At 41.2% G+C, this 18,793-nt stretch overlaps 1 protein-coding gene and 1 long non-coding RNA gene across 2 annotated transcripts in view; both read right to left on the minus strand.

Moving 5' to 3' along the window:
* The window catches only part of LOC111959510 (transmembrane protein 163a), a 117,121-nt gene that overhangs the window by 67,020 nt on the left and 31,308 nt on the right, over positions 1-18,793 (minus strand). The gene's annotated exons all lie outside the window — the stretch shown is intronic.
* On the minus strand, positions 10,362-11,477 carry LOC111959649 (uncharacterized). The gene is made up of 3 exons (XR_002876706.2): positions 11,316-11,477; positions 10,841-11,103; positions 10,362-10,738 (listed from the first exon to the last, which is right to left on the minus strand). It is a non-coding gene; the product is annotated as an uncharacterized lncRNA (long non-coding RNA).

Here is an 18,793-nt window from a genome sequence, read left to right on the forward strand (position 1 = left end):
CCTTTCCACATTGACACATGTGAAAACACTTTTAGATAATGAGTTCACTTACAAATCAGAGCTTGAGCACTATAAATAGGCCACAGGTAAACATTTGGTTTGGACAACAATGGAGGCCAATATTGAACAGAGAGTAAGAGGGGTGAGAACTAGAGGTGGACGAGGAGGAGGAAGAGGAAGACGAGGAGGATGAGGACGAGGAGAAGAAGTAAGAGGAGGAGGAGGAGGAGAAGTCAGAGGAGGAGGAGGAGGAGGAAGAGGTGAAGTAGGACGGGGGATAAGGAGAGGACGGGGAAGATGAAGAGGAAGAGGAACACAATAACTGATGAAATCAGAGAGACTGTGGTTGACCATGTTGTCAACCATGGGATGGGAATGAGGGAAGCTGGGCAATGGGTTCAACCAAATCTGAGCTGCTATACTGTTGCAGGTATCATCCGGATATTTAGAAATGAGAACCGGTAAGTAACTAAGTGCTGTAGTCTTACTGGTACAGTAATATGTACTGTACATTCATAATGAGGAGGATCTATCACTAAAACCATTCAAATGTTTTTACACAACTGCAAGAAAACCAGTATCTGGCGGAAGAGGTTGACTGTTCACCTCAGAGCAGGAGACCCACATTGTAAATATGGTCATTGCAAATAACTTCATCAGACTCAGAGAACTGCAGGACCACATAATGGCAGACAACACCATATTCCAAAACGTCAACAGAATGAGTCTCTTTGCACTGTCTCATCTACTGAAACGCAATAGAATTAAGATGAAGCAGCTGTACAGAGTCCCCTTCGAAAAAACTCAGACCGTGTAAAACAACTGAGATATGAATATGTGCAGGTAAGCTATACTATCCTATCATTGGTACTGCATCTGGACGTGTATGGTGCTACATCATATTGACTGATCCCTGTCTTTTCGTACTGTGCTACATTGTTTTGTCTTGTCTCTTTCAGAGAGTCATGGAGCTAGAAGCAGATGCAGTTCATCATGAGCTAATATATGTGKACGAGGCAGGTTTCAACCTTGCAAAAACAAGGGGCCGCGGCAGAAATATCATCGGACACCGTGCCATCATCAAYGTCCCGGGACAACGTGGTGGCAACATAACAATGTGTGCAGCTATTAGTCAAAACGGCGTCCTTCACCATCATGCAATCCTAGGCCCATACAACACTGCACACATTATCACATTTCTGGACACCCTCCACAACAGACTAATCCCTAATGACCAGGGGCCAGAGCAGCCCAGGTACGTTATCATCTGGGACGATGTTAGTTTCCACCGGGCTGCTGTGGTCCGCGATTGGTTCACAGGTCACCCACTTTTCATCGCACTCAATCTCCCCCCATACTCTCCGTTCTTGAATCCTATTGAAGAATTCTTCTCTGCATGGTGTTGGAAGGTGTACGATCGCCAGCCCCACCAACGCATACCCCTTCTACAGGCAATGGAGGAGGCTTGTGGAGACATGGATCAGGGGCCAGGCCTGGATACGGCACTCCAGGCCATACTTTCCACGCTGCCTAGCTCAAGACAACATTACATGTGATGTGGATGAAGTCTTCTGGCCAGACCCACAAAGAAGGTGAGATGTAGCCACATTATTTCTGTAGTTTTTTTTTTTCTAGCACAAATGTTTTGGTTTCTTTTACTGTGCTTCTGTTGTTTGAGGAGTGTTAGAAGATTTTGAGAAGAAAAAATAATATGTTTTCTCCGTATTTGTATTGATAGTGAGTTATGTTTGGAATACACATCCATATTTTACACATTTGGATACCTGTGTGTATGTGTGTTTACTACATGTACGACAAACCTTCACTGCAAACTGCTCTGCCCTGCACACAGACAAAGAAAACGCCACAAGTGTTTTTCATTTAATCTATCAGTGCCTAGTTGGTGCTTCGTGTGCTTATTCAAATGATGGTTTGTGTGCACTGTATTGATTMAAAAACACACATTTTTAAAGAGTTTGAAGAGTTTTGCAAGAATTGTTTGCTTTCGCAAGAGATGTATAATGTTTTGCTGGTTTGGTGTAAGGTTTTGTGGTTAGTATGTAGAGTTTTGCAAAAATAGCCTATAGTTTCAAAGATAGTGCGTAAGTAATCAGAAAAAAACTGTAACAGGTCGACTAGCTATAGGTTTACTCACTATGGGCATTGTAAACCATTACAATACAGGCCTAATCCTAATGGGCGACCCAATACATTCTAGGAATGTGTATCAGGAGACTGGGCCTGTTGTGTCATTAATTTGATGACTTTTGAAAACAATTGTATTTCAGCATAGTTAACAGGACGACCCTCACAAGACACTGTAGATTCCCAATTTCATATGGATCTGTGAATCTCAGCAAGTGCCATCAGTAAGTATTCACACCCCTTGACTTTCACCACATTTCATTGTGTTACAAAGTGGGATTTGAATGGATTTAATTGTCATTTTGGTCAACGATCTAACCAAAATAAATGATTATATAAGTATTCACTCCCATGAGACATTACATGTTAGAATCACCATGAGACATTACATGTTAGAATCACCATGAGACATTACATGTTAGAATCACCATGAGACATTACATGTTTAGAACACATGAGACAATTACATGTTAGAATCAACATAGAGACATTACATGTTAGAATCACATGAGAAATTACTGTTAGAATCACATGGACATTATATGTTAGAATACCATGGACATTACATGTTAGAATCACATGAGACATTACATGTTAGAATCACCATGAGACATTACATGTTAGAATCATCATGAGACATACATGTTAGAATCACCATGAGACATTAACATGTTAGAATACCATGAGACATTACATGTTAGAATCACCATGAGACATTACATGTTAGAATCACCATGAGACATTACATGTTAGAATCACCATAGAGCATTACATGTTAGAATCCCAGGACATTACATGTAGAATCACCATGAGACATTACATGTTAGGAATCACCATGAGACATTCATGTTAGAATCACCATGAGACATACATGTTAGATCACCATGAGACATTACATGTTAGAATCACATGAGACATTAAATGTAGAATCACATGAGACATTACATGTAGAATCACACATGAGACATTACATGTTAGAATCACCATGAGACATTCATGTTAGAATCACCATGAGACATTACATGTTAGAATCATCATGAGACATTACATGTTAGAATCACCATGAGACATTACATGTTAGAATCATCATGAGACACATGTAGAATCATCAATGAGACATTACATGTTAGAATCACATGAGACATTACATTTAGAATCATCATGAGACATTACATGTTAGAATCATCATGAGACATTAATGGTAGAATCAACATGAGACATTACATGTTAGAATCACCATGAGACATTCATGTTAGAATCACCATGGACACATGTTAGAATCATCATGAGACATTACATGTTAGAATCATCATGAGACATTACATATTAGATCATCATGAGACATTACATGTTAGAATCATCATGAGACTAAATGGTAGAATCAACATGAGACATTACATGTTAGAATCACCAATGAGACATTACATGTTAGAATCACCAAGAGACATACATGTTAGATCACCATGAACATTACATGTTAGAATCACCATGTGACATTACATGTTTAGAATCACATGAGACATTACATGTTAGAATCATCATGAGACATTACATGTTAGAATCACATGTGACATTACATGTTAGAATCACCATGAGACATTACATGTTAGAATCACCATGAGACATAATTTAGAATCACCATGAGACATTACATGTTAGAATCACATGTGACATTACATGTTAGAATCACCATGAGACATTACATGTTAAGATCTCATGAGACAATGATGTAGATACATGAACATACATGTTAGAATCACATGAGACATTACTGTTAGAATCACCATGAGACATTACATGTTAGAATACCATGAGACTTACATGTTAGATCACCATGAGACATTACATGTTAGAATCCCAATGAGACATTACATGGTAGAATCATCATGAGACATTACATGTTAGAATCACCATGAAGACATTACATGTAGAATCAAAATGAGACATTACATGTTAGAATCATCCATGAGACAATGTTAGAATCACCATGAGACATTACATGTTAGAATCATCATGTGACATTATCTGTCATGTTAGAATCACCATGAGACATTACATGTTAGAATTCATGAGACATTAACATGTTAAGAATCATCATGAGACATTACATGTTAGAATCATCATGAGACATTACATTTAGAATCATCAGGACATCATGTAGATCATGAGACATTACATGTTAAGAGTCACCATGAGACATTACATGTTGGAATCATCATGAGACATTACATGTTAGAATCACATGAGACATTACATGTAGATATCACAGAGACATACATGTTAGAATCACCATGAGACATTACATGTTAGAATCACATGAGACATTACATGTTAGAATCACCATGAGACATTACATGTTAGAATACATCATGAGACATTACATGTTAGAATCATCATGAGAATTACATTTAGAATCACCATGAGACATACATGTTAGAAAACCATGAGACTTACATGTTAGAATCACCATGAGACATTACATGTTAGAACTCACATGAACATTACATGTTAGAATCACCATGAGACATTACATGTTAGAATCATCATGAAATACATGTTAGAATCACCATGAGACATTACATGTTAGAATCACCATGAGACATTACATGTTAGAATCATCATGAGACATTACATGTTAAAATCACCATGGACATTACATGTTGAATCATCATGAGACATTCAATGTTAGAATCATCATGAGACATTACATGTTAGAATCATCAATGAGACATTACATGTTAGAATCATCATGAGACATTACATGTTAGAATATCACTGAGACATTACATGTTAGATCACATGAGACATTACATGTTAGATCACCGATACACTTACATGTTAGAATCCAAATGAAATTAACATTTAAGAATCACCATGAGACATTACATGTTAGAATCACCATGAGACATTACATGTTAGAATCACCATGAGACATTACATGTTAGAAACACCTTTGGCAGTGATTACAGCTGTGAGTCTTTCTGGGTAAGTCTCTAAGAGCTTTGCACACCTGGATTGTACAATATTTCCCAATTATACTTTTTTAAATTATTCAAGCTGTGTCAAGTTGGTTGTTCATCATTGCTTGAAAGCCGTTTTCAAGTCTTGCCATASTGTTTCAAGCCGATTTAAGTCAAAACTGTAACTAGACCCCTCAGGAACATTCAATGTTGTTTTGGCAAGCAACTCCAGTGTAGATTTGAATTCGTCTCCCAGTGTCTGTTGGAAAGTAGACTGAACAAGGTTTTCCTCTAGGATTTTGCCTGTGCTGAGCTCTATTCCGGTTATTATATATAGTTTTTTGCTCCCTAGTCCAACACCATGCTTGAAAATATGAAGAGTGGTACTGCTCAGTGATGTGTTGTATTGTATTAACCCCAAACATAACACTTTCTAATCAGGACAAAAAGTAACACTTTCTATTCAGAACAAAAAGTTCATTTCTTTGCAGATTTTTTTGCAGTATTACTTTAGTGCCTTGTTGAAAACAGGATACATGTTTTGGATTATTTCATTCTATAAAGGCTTCCTTCTTTTCACTGTCATTTAGGTTAGTATTGTGGTGTAACTATGTTGTTGATCCAACCTCAGTTTTCTCATATCACAACCATTAAACTCTGGAACTGYTTTAAAAATCCCTATTGGTCTCATGGTGAAATCCCTGTGCAGTTTCCTACCTCTCTGGCAACTGAGTTAGGAAGGATGCCTGTGTCATGACGTTGGCCTGAGTGGGGGAGGTTTATGMCCCCCATAAATACCTTTCCCCTTTTTCCTCTCTCTACTCTACCGATGTGACTATTGAAAATCCCTTTGTTAACATGGAGAGAGAGTCTGGTGACATCAAAAGATGGGAACGGAACCATATTTCGGTAATCCAACCAGCTGAAAATATGCGTTGGTACTAAATGAATATGATGCCAGATCAGTTGGCATCTGAGACATTATTACTGATGATAGGACGACATAAACTRTATCTTGGAAATAAACTGTATCTTGTATCTCAGATTGACATGGAATTGTTGTGCAATTTAAATGTTTAAATATTAAACTATTTGTGAAAAGATTAAATGTAATTTTAGCTTCCAAATGAGAGAATTGGGTTTTCATGAGTGAACTATGCTCAACTCAGTGGCCCTGCCCATGTGAACAGACATTGGTTATAAACTATGAAACACACCATTCTCTCCCCTCCTATATAAAGCCCTTGACGAAAATGTAACTTTCTGTTCCGAGGACGTTAGTGCGACGGTCTTACGTTAAAAGGGCTCAGATAACCTAACTGAATCAGCATCGAATTCCAACGTGAAGATGATGGTCAACACGCCGAAAGGATGAATTTCGACTATACCAGCCAGAATATAGCATGAGCTTAAAAGTTTGGCAACTTGGTATGAACTTTGAACTCTTATTCACWCCAGAAGTGATACCTCCTAGCCGCTGAGTTAGCAGCAGTCGCTAAACGTGGGCTAGGAGAGGACGGACAGAGTATCCATTCTACCACACYCCAGTTCACCACTAGACATTCTTCAGAGGACCAGAGATCCATAACGGACAAACCGGCCTTCCATCGACGACCAATCTACCGGAGCGCAGCTCAGAGTAAATATTTATTGCATTCTCCTTTTTCAAATGGGCGGTTATTTAGAATGCATAAGATTCTGTATTTATGATAGCATAGCTTCTCCCTTTGTTACTCAGTCTTCCCGCTCTTTCACTCAAGCCCAACCCCCTCTCTTTGTGTAACCAGCTGTCGTATCTGTTCCGTCCTCTAGGGACGTTTTCCTTTGACATAATTTGTAATCAATGTATGATACATTCTGTGTATATGTAATTCTGTGTGATTATTTAGGTATTTAGTAAATAAATAATTAAACCAAATTTTGATATTGCTGATTCAACTTGTTAGCCAGGGTTCGTGAAGATAACCAAGAATTTACAACTTTGAGATGAGACTAAACAAGGTGACGATTAAATATGGACTGCTATTGATGTAAAAAATGACCAGGTCTTTAAGAGTTTATTCGGAAGATAACAGCTCTATAAACATTMTTTCGTGGTGCCCCGACTTTCTAGTTAATTATCTACCTGATTAGCTTAATCAGGTAATATTAATTACAGAGAAATTATTTTATAGAATAACATGTCATATCACTTAATCCGGCATAGCCAAAGACACGACACCTGTATCTTTGCAGTGACTGGGTGTGTTAAGACACCATCCAAYGCCTAATTAATAACTTCATCATGCTCAAAGGGATATTCAGCGTCTGCTTTTTTTGTATGTGTGGGGTACAAAGCTAGGGCTGTCATTCAAAAAAAACATGTTAACCAATATTATTGAACACAGAATGCATCCATGCGACATATTATGTGATTTGTTAAGCACATTTTTACTCCTGAACTTATTTAGGCTTACCTTAACAAAGGGGTTGAATACTTATTGACTCAAGACATTTCAGCTTTGAATTTTTTATTAATTTTAGAAACAAAATTCCACTTTGACATTATGGGGTATTGTGTGTAGATCAGTGACACAAARTCTCAATTTAATCMATTTTAAATTTAGGCTGWAACACAACAAAATGTTGAAAAAGTACCACCACTCACATCAGATACTGTGCTTGTGTTCTGAGTTATTCTGAAGCCAGAATCCAAGGTATTCACCACACCATCACTATTCATGTGAAGTGATATCTCCAGTCAATCTGCCCACAGCCCGGTATTCTAGACACATGTAACAAAAAGGTATTCATACCACAAGACCTCGGGAGACAGTGGAGAGGCACGTTTCTACTTGTTTTTAGTTTTTATTTATTCTCCCCTACAAAATCTGTGCTCTGAGGCGACCCTGATAATAAACAAGACAAATAGTCATTGATACTTCCACACACACACACAGACTTTCAGTCCACCACAGCAGACCAGACCCTGGCCATGGATCAGGACCAAACATTACTGCGGCAGGCAGCCAAGAGACAGTCAGAGTTGTGCTCCTACTTTCTACTGAGCTAACTGGGGGCGAGACATTAGCACAGCCTTTGATCAGGGCTCACTGCATCTGTCTGTATCGCTCTAMCTGGCTGCCTGCCGCAGTAAAGAGAGATGCAGTCCACTCCAATGACTCCCAGCAAAAGATGGGTCAAATTTATTAGCTCTAATGACAGCCAGTGTTTCATTCTCTCATCCAGGGACATCCCAGTGAAGAGGTGGTRACCACTGTATTACGTGTGCAGCCTTTGTGGAAGAATACAATATTAGGACACTAGAATTAGGACACTAGAATATTACAGCTGTGCAGCCTTGAGCTCACTGCTCCCTGMTTTTCCAGTAACACATTGTTCTCTTCCTATAGCAGTTCATTAGCAATGTCTACACTGTATTTCTGATCAATTTGATGTTATTTTAATGGGCAAAAAAAATTGCTTTTCTTTCAAAAACAAGGACATTTCTAAGTGACCCAAAACTTTTGAACGGTAGTGTATATATATTTTTGTGAGCCCCAAAAGGTACCCTATTTCCTATATAGTGCACTACTTTTGACCTGAGCCCTATGGGAATAGGGTGCCATTTGGGGGRSACACCTTGTAATATTCACCACAGGTTAAGTGGAGCTTTCAGACAGAAAGCCTTCTTCACTCACAGTCAAATCCCTGAATACTGTGTGAGTAATGACCTCAGGTACATGTATGTGTACATGTTCTCACAAGGTTAAATCGTTTCACAACACAACATTGTAAATTCATCATGGAATGTAAGGCTTTATTACATTCGCTGAAACTATATCTCAGGTATTCAAAACTCTCAAACACAAAACACAAAACAGTTAGACAATTTCCCCAAACCGCACAGACATCTTGCARAATGAAACACAGCAATCAAAATCATGTACTCCCTGCTCAAGATGAAACTGCATACAAACGAGACACACACACACACATCGAATGAATCTAACTTAGTGAACAACAAGATCCCACTAACGTGACATATTGAAAGCACTACTATCAGAACCTATTTCAGTGTAAATACTAAGATTGTTGTTATACTGTATATTGTTTGTGTGTACTCAAACAAGAAAGGAACACAAATGCAAAAATGTATGTTTTATATTTCAACATGACTCAATACGTGATCAAACAGCAAACTGTTAACACATTCAGTAAAAATGCAAACATACAGTAAATATATTTTTCATATGCAAAGGAAGATAAATAGTCTTATTTGTACTACTGTACTGTATGTTAGATCAATTGTACGGAATAGAGAAAGAAACTTTCCAATCTAAATCATAAGCCAAGAAACAAATACTCCATTGAGAAAACAAATATCAGTCATTCTGTTGTTTAGGTCCGGCCCCAGATTTTTCATCACACACAGCCGATATTCTCCTTGGCCAGCCAGCGGGGGAAATATCTTCTGGCAGCGCATCTACCCCTAACAGGACTCCGCTGGAATGTCACCACATGCTCCTCTATTGCCTGGAGAAGGGTCAACGTTCATGTGGGTTTGCGATCATACACCTTCCACCGCCATGCTGAAAACAACTCCTCAATGGGGAATATGGTGGGGAGATAGAGAATTGTACATTTAACATTTACATTTATATTTAGCAGACGCCTTATCCAGAGCGACTTACAAATTGGTGCATTCACCTTATGACCCCAGTGGAACAGCCACTTTACAATAGTGCATCTAAATCTTTTAAGGGGGGGGGGGGGGGGGGTGAGAAGGATTACTTTATCCTATCCTAGGTATTCCTTAAAGAGGTGGGGTTTCAGGTGTCTCCGGAAGGTGGTGATTGACTCCGCTGTCCTGGCGTCGTGAGGGAGTTTGTTCCACCATTGGGGGGCCAGAGCAGCGAACAGTTTTGACTGGGCTGAGCGGGAACTGTACTTCCTCAGTGGTAGGGAGGCGAGCAGGCCAGAGGTGGATGAACGCAGTGCCCTTGTTTGGTGTAGGGCCTGATCAGAGCCTGGAGGTACTGAGGTGCCGTTCCCCTCACAGCTCCGTAGGCAAAGCACCATGGTCTGTGTAGCGGATGCGAGCTTCAAACTGGAAGCCAGTGGAGAGAGCGGAGGAGCGGGGGTGACGTGAGAGAACTTGGGAAGGTTGAAACACAGACGGGCTGCGGCGTTCTGGATGAGTTGTAGGGGTTTAATGGCACAGGCAGGGAGCCCAGCCAACAGCGAGTTGCAGTAATCCAGACGGGAGATGACAAGTGTAAACCTGGGATGGTCACGGAACCAGTTGCGGACCTGAGCAGCCTGATGGAAACTCACATTGTCCCAAATTAGAACATACATTTGCTGCTCAGGATCACCTGGTCCTCTCTGCTCTGGCTGAAAAAGATTGTCATGTAAGGTGTTCAGGAAATGAAGGAGATGGGCAGTGTTGTATCGTCCAAGAGTGGCATGGCGGTGGAGGACCCCATTGTGGCTCATATCTGCGCATGTGGTGACATTTCCCGGCACGATGGCGCGTTGACCAATGATGTTCCTTCCTCTCTATTCCTCCTCATCTTCGCTAAATTGAATCCAGCCTCATCTATGAATGTGAGTTCCTGGGGGATGGGACTTGCATCCAACTCCATGATTCTCTAAAATGACAGTAAATACTGTAATTGCTTTATAATAAAGTTCACTGGCAACATCAATGAGTCTCTAATGTTTTAAGAGTGTAATACTAGTACATTACTTACTTGCACATATTTGTACCGTTTATCCTTCGCTCTTTGGGAATTTCTTTCAAATGGGACTCTGTAGATTTGCTTCATCCGGAGATGGTGTTTCTTAAGGATGCGAGCTATGGGTGATAAACTCACTCTGATGTTATGGAAGATGGCAGGGTTTTCAATAATCTGTTGTTATGGCATTATTTTCAACTACCATTTGCACAATGGCAGCCTGCTGTTTGTCTGTAAATAAACACGTTCTTCCATCACGTGGTGGTCGTCTTTCAGTTCTACAAAAACGAAATAGCATGCAGTACAGTAAACACTACAGTCATACAGTACACAAGATAAACATGTTACGAAGTAGTATAGCTCCCAATTTCATACATACAGTAATACATGTAACATTGACTTTGTGTCCCCTTACAATATGTATTGATTTATGTTGCACTACTGTCAAGTAGTAAAAGTAGTAGAGAGGTCCAATGTCTGCAGTACAAACCTCTTCTCATTGTGGAACTTCCGGATGATGGATGCTACGATGAAGGACTCTCTGCCCAGCCTCTCTCAAGGTCAAACCATGGTTGACCACATGGTCCACCACAGTCGCCCAAATTTCATCAGAGATTACTCTCCTTGTTCTTCCTCCACATCTACCTCCACCTCCACCTCCACCTCCACCTCCACCTCCACCTCTCTCTGCCAAGTTCGCTTCCATTGTTCTCCAAGCACAGGAGTACTCACCTGTGGCCTTCTTATCCATACCAACGGTTTGATTGCAAAATGAACATTTACGCAATTAGTGTGTGAACATGTGAAGAGAGAAAGGGATCAATTGTTAATTGAGCTTAGCTTGTTGTGTTGCTTTTAATTTCCACACAATATATTTTAGTTGTGAAGGTTGTGCCGAAGCTAGAGAATTATGTGTTGTGTTTTTCCAAACGTTTGTTATAGAATTGCAATCTGAGTGTAAAGCAAAACATGTTGCAGATTTGGTGTATGGTTCTGCTAAATGAGTTACAGGTTTGGGTCATTGTGCTTCATGGGCCAGTTTWAGTGTGTAAACTATTGGGAAAAACTGTATTAGAAACCTTGGGGAAAACTGTATTAGAAACCAACCCAATAAAATAGCATCAGATGGAAATGTATGCCTTATCCACTACAAAGAACAGAATATTATATGAAAATAAAATTTTATAAGAATGGAAAACTAATAATCTTCTGGCTATCAGGGGCTCCTGAGTGGCGCAGCGGTCTAAGGCAAGAGGTGTCACTGCAGTCCCTGGTTCAAATCCAGGCTGCATCACCTCTGGCCATGATTGGTAGTCCCACAGGGCGGCGCACAATTGTCTCAACGTCGTCTGGGGTAGGCTGTCATTGTAAATAAGAATTTGTTCTGTACTGACATGCCTAGTTAAATAAAGGTTAAATATWTWTWWTTTWTTTTTTMATCTGGTAATCTTCTAAAGATGGGAATGCATTCATTCCCCTATATTCCACTGCTCTAAAAGCACTTCTGATGCTGCACTTTGGCTGCAAGTGAGCTAATTAGATTTGAAGTTGATTAGAAAATACTGAGAGGACGGAGAAGGAGGTGCACTGAGCCTGGAGGCACGGCGGATTGTGAAAGCCAGCTAATGTTTAATTTAAAACCAGGGGGAAGGCTGGAGGTCTAGGAGCAACATACTGCAGGAAGCGCCACACCAACTTGAAAGGCAGTGATTCCAGGTGAAGGGCTACCTCTACGACGTAAGTGTTCTCAAATCAGATCATTCATTCTTCAGATCATCCATCACTTTTGGATATATTTTTCCCGATGTTCAATATACAGCACGATACGGGAAAATAATAATAATAGCATTTTTTTAACCAAATATTGAGATTATATTTTAGATTTAGATCAAAACACTTGAGTGAACTTTTGGAATAATATAATTAAAATGAGCATTCTATGGTTGGTGTTGCTTGGCATAACTAACGACATAGACAGGTACAGTAAAAGTTGTTGTGACAGGGTATGAACCAAAGTACTGGTCAGAGTTTCACAGGGGATTTGAACGTTACATTCATGGTGTTTAAAATAAATTGCAGCCTTTTGCAATATGGATATTGCACATGCCAATACTGCAATTTCAATAAAAAATGTATTCATTGTGCAGCCCTAATATACAGATTTCTGTGAACATTTGCCTGCACTAAACTGTTTTACTACCTGTGAGAGAATGTCCCTTATACCTGCATGTGTGCACAAAGTTATTTTAATGAGAACTGCATAACCAATAAGCAGAATTGTTGAGTGTTTATTTTTAACTCCAGTGGTTGTGTTCAGACTGAGTTAAAGCCCAACCAGATCTCTCTCCACATTCAGACCGGAATCATCTGGACCACCCATAACAGTAGTCACATGAGACTGCACTGGTGTGCTTTATTCATCCTGTCTCTGTGTGTCTCTGTGTGTGTCTCTGTGTGTGTCTCTGTGTGTGTCTCTGTGTGTCTCTCTAGAGAGAGAGAGAGGGGGGGGGGAGGCTGTGAGGAGGCGGGGGGGAGAAGCAGGAAGAAGCAGGAGAGGGAAATTGAATGAGAAGGGAAACGACTATGATCACATGCACAGAGGATGAAGCAACAACACAGACAGGCGACGACACGAAGCAACATGAAGACAGAAAGAGACAACGAGCGAGAGACTAGTGAGGTCTAGGTTAGAGCACGAGGACTGGTAGACATGAGACCTGGGATCTCTATGAGAGATCGAGGAGGAGTAGAGTATAGTTGGGTAGTGAGATGTAGTGGAGTAGGATGGTGATATTGAGAGCACGCAGAGAGAGGATTGAAAGATGACAACGATAAGGAGAGCAGTGTGGTGATGAGAGAGAGTATGAAGGAAGAGTGCACTAGGTAGAGGACAACAACACCACAGGCGACGAATGAAAAACACATGTGACTTACAACAAGATGCAGATCGACTAGGGGGACGTCACACAGAGGAGACACACAGAGAGGACACACAGAGATCACGAGACGACCAGTAGGACTACTCGTAGCGATGAGACCACGGACTATTGGATTCACCTCACTCATGATACTCATCACGAGATTTCCCTACTGTCCACACTTAGGAGAACACACAGCAGCAGGACACACACAGAGAGAAACACAGGGAGAGACAGAAACACAGAGGACCACACAGAGAGAAACACACAGAGACACACCAGAGACACACACAAGAAGACACAACACAGAGACACAACACAGAGAGACACAACAGAGAGACAACAACAGTAGACACTACTGCAAGATGAGTGGATCCTGCTAGTACTACTTAGAATATACACGCTAATCTATATCGAGATGACCTTAATAGTTATTTCTATCTCATCTCTACACAGTATAGAAAGCTGCTGCCGTATGCAGATTCTGTTCACAAGAATCACTGATTTTAGGGAAGGTCCTTCAAAAGTAAAATAGGCCATAGCTGTTTCATACTGACATGAAGATCGACACTCCGAGGGACAAACGGTATCAATCCAGCAAGCTCGAGGACACATGTATTTCTCAGCGAAGAGAGGAGCAATCCAGGACGGATCGACGACCAGAATAGATCATCCAAGACTCCCTTACCTGGACGACACACTCACACGCCACATATCTTTCTGCTTCTCTCTTCTAGAGGAACCGCATAGAGAGCAGTGACACAACACACGGAGCGAGTACACAGAGACATTGCTCTGGCAAGCAAAGTCAGAAAACCCCGAGACCACAAGGAATGAAAACGCACTACCAAGGATGGCTCAACCATGGAGTGACCCGCACGGAGAACACACGATGAACCATTGAAACAGGGTAGGCCATACAAACACCAGGAGTAAAATCCAACATGGAGAACATCACTATACTTAAGTGATGTCACATCGGAAGCACACAGCAGGGGAGATCTCATCGTGGCACGGACACGACAGATCACAGCAGCAGAGGGACACACCAGAGACACATCGGTTGGATGGTTTGCCCACAGGTGGAGAGGCACCTACGCGGAGGAAAGACAACTCGCAACTCGATGGCCGACAACACACAGGACCATAGGACAGAAGGATTCGAGAAGAACGACAAGTGGGTATGAACAAAAAGTGACGAACTTCCTATAGGTGCAAGTGTTTACAGTGAACTATCTTAGCTAGTGTGGTTGTTCTCACGATAGAGCTGTTTCATGAATCTGATTGTAAGAGAATGATATAGGTTGACTTGGTGGTGAGAGACTTATTTCAGCTTCACCTTGGACATCAACTACACTGGGTACGTCAACAGAATATTACACTCGGACAATCTGGCTTATTGGTGTTATGCAGGTTCTCATTATTTAAATAGACTTTTGTGCACACCATGTCAGGTTATTCACTAGGGACATTTCTCTCACAGGTAGTAAAACAGTTTAGTGCAGGCAAATGTTCACAGAAATCTGTATATTAGGCTGCACAAGAATACATTTTTTATTGAAATTGCAGTGATTGGCATGTGCAATATCCATATTGCAAAAGGCTGCAATTTTATTGTTAAACACCATGAATGTAACGTTCAAATCCCCTGTGAAACTCTGAGACCAGTACTTTGTTCATACCCTGTCACAACAACTTTTACTGTACCTGTCTATGTCGTTAGTTATGCCAAGCAACCCACCAAACCATATGAATGCTCATTGTTAATTATATTATTCCAAAAGTTCACTCAAGATGTTTTGCATCTAAATCTAAAATATAATCTCAATATTTGGTTAAAAAATGCATATATATTATTTTGCCACGATTGTTGCACTTCATATGTTGGAAAACATCGGGAAAAATTATCCAAAAGTGATGGATGATCTGAAGAATGAATGATCTGATTTGAGAACACTTACGTCGTAGAGTGCTCACGCCTCTCACTTGGAATCACTGCCTTCCAGTTGGTGTGGCGCTTCCTGCAGTAGTGTTGCTCTAGACTCCAGCCTTCCCCTGGTTTTAAATAAACATTTAGCCTTTCACAATCCGCCGTGCCTCCAGCTCAGTGCACCTCCTTCTCCGTCCCTCACTACCGTATTTCTAATCAACTTCAAATCTAATTAGCTCACTTGCAGCCAAAGTGCAGCATCAGAAGTGCTTTTAAGAGCAGTGGAAATAATAGGGAATGAATGCATCTCCATCTTTAGAAGATTACCAGATGTAAAAAAAATATATATATGTAACCTTTATTTAACTAGGCATGTCAGTACAGAACAAATTACTTTAATTCATGACAGCCTACCCCAGACGACTTGAGACAAATTGTGCGCCGCCCGCCCGTGGGACTACCAATCATGGCACAGAGGTGGGCATGCGCCTGGATTTGAACAGGGACTGCAGTGACACCCTCTTGCCTTAGACGCTCTGCGCCACTCATGAGCCCCTGATAGCCAGAATGATTTATTAGTTCTTCCATTCTTATAAAATTTATTTTCATATAATATTCTGTTTCTTTTGTAGTGGATAAGGCATACATTTCCATATGTGCTATTTTATTGGGTTGGTTTCTAATACAGTTTTCCCAAGGTTTCTAACTAAGTTTTTCCAATAGTTTACAACACTTAAAACTGGCCCATGAAGCACATGACCCAAACCTGTAACTCATTTAGCGAACCATACACCAAAATCTGCAACATGTTTTTGCTTTACACTCAGATTGCAATTCTGTGATAACAAACGTTTGGAAAAGAAACAACACACATAATTCTCTAGCTTCGGCACAACCTTCACAACTAAAATATATTGGTGTGGAAATTAAAAAGCAGACACACAGCTAAGCTCAATTACAATTGATCCCTTCTCTCTTCACATGTTCACCACTAATTGCGTAATATGTTCATTTTGCAATCAAACCGTGGTATGGATAAGAAGCCACAGTGTGAGTACCTGTGCTTGGAGAACAATGGAGCGAACTTGCAGAGAGAGGTGGAGGTTGGAGGTGGAGGTAGTAGGTGGAGGAAGAACAAGGAGAATAATCTCTGATGAAATTTGGGGACTGTGGTGGACCATGTGGTCACCACTGGTTGACCTTGAGAGAGGCTGGGCAGAGAGTCCTCATCTGTAGCATCCTACACATCCGGAAGTTCCACAATGAAAGAAGGGTTTGTACTGGCAGACATTGGACCTCTCTACTACTTATTACTACTTGACAGTAGTGCAACAAATCCATACATATGTAAGAAGGGAAACAAAGTCAATGTTACATGTAATTACTGTATGTATGAAATTGGGAGCTATACTATTCGTACATGTTTATCTTGTGTACTGTATGGCTGTAGTGTTTACTGTACTGCATGCATATTTGCGTTTTGTAGAATGAAAGAGACGCACCCCACGTGATGGAAGAACGGTGTTTATTTAACGACAAACAGCAGGCTGCCATTGTGCAATATGGTAGTTGAAAATAGCGCATAACAACAGATTATTGAAAACCCTGCCATCTTCCATAACATCCAGAGTGAGTTTATCACCCATAAGCTCGCATCTCAAGAAACCATCTCCGGATGAAGCAAATCTACAGAGTCCCATTTGAAAGAAATTCCCAAAGAGCGAAGGATAAACGGCTACAATAATGTGCAAGTAATAATGTACTAGTATTACACTCTAAAACATTAGAGACTCATTGATGTTGCCAGATGAACTTTAATTATAAAGCAATTACAGTATTTACTGTCATTTTAGAGATATGGAGTTGGTGCAAGTCCCATCCCCCAGGAACTCACATTCATAGATGAGGCTGGATTCAATTAGCGAAGATGAGGAGGAATAGAGAGGGGAACATCATTGGTCAACGCGCCATCGTGCCCGGGAAATGTCACCACATGCGCAGATATGGAGCCAAATGGGGTCCTCCACCGCCATGCTCCACTCTTTGGACGATACAACACTGCCCATCTCCTTTCATTTCCTGAACACTTACATGACAATCTTTTTCAGCCAGAGCAGAGAGGACCAAGGTCATTCCTGAGCAGCAAATGTATGTTCTAATTGGACAATGTGTAGTTCCATCAGGCTGCACATAGTCCGCAACTGGTTCCGTGACATCCGATGTGTTTACACTTGTCATCTCCGTCTGGATTATCTGCAACTCGCTGTTGGCTGGGCTCCCTGCCTGTGCCATTAAACCCCTACAACTCATCCAGAACCGCCGCAGCCGTCTGGTGTTCAAGCCTTCCCAAGTTCTCTCACGTCACCCCCGCTCCTCCGCTCTTCCACTGGCTTCCGAGTTGAAGCTCGCATCCGCTACAAGACCATGGTGCTTGTCCTACAAGCGAGCTGTGAGGGACGGCACCTCAGTACCTCAGGCTCTGATCAGCCCTACACCAAAACAAGGGCATCTGCGTTCATCCACCTCTGGCCTGCTCTGCCTCCCTACCACTGAGGAAGTACAGTTCCCGCTCAGCCCCAGAGAAAACTGTTCGCTGCTCTGGCCGCCCCAATGGTGGAACAAACTCCCTCCACGACGCCAGGAACGCGGAGTCAATCACACCTTCCGGAGACACGCCTGAAAACCCACCTCCTTTAAGGAATACCTAGGATAGGATAAACGTAATCCTTCTCACCCCCCCCCCCCCCCCCCTTAAAAGATTTAGATGCACTATGTAAGTGGCTTGTCCACTGGATTCATAAGGTGAACTGCACCAATTTGTAAGTCGCTCTGGATAAACGTCTGCCTAAATGCACTTAAAATGTAAATGTAATGTACAATTCTCTATCTCCCACCATATTCCCCATTGAGGAGTTGTTTTCAGCATGGCGGTGGAAGGTGTATGATCGCAAACCCACATGAACGTATGACCCTTCTCCAGGCAATAGAGGAGGCATGTGTTGACATTCCAGCGGAGTCCTGTCAGGGGTAGATGGCGCTCATGCCAGAAAGTATTATCCCCCGCTGGCTGGCCAAGGAAGAATATCGGCTGTGTGGTTGATGAAAATCTGGGGCCGGACC

This window comes from Salvelinus sp. IW2-2015, linkage group LG36 (genome assembly GCF_002910315.2).
Source record: "Salvelinus sp. IW2-2015 linkage group LG36, ASM291031v2, whole genome shotgun sequence".
NCBI classification, from domain to species: domain Eukaryota; kingdom Metazoa; phylum Chordata; class Actinopteri; order Salmoniformes; family Salmonidae; genus Salvelinus; species Salvelinus sp. IW2-2015.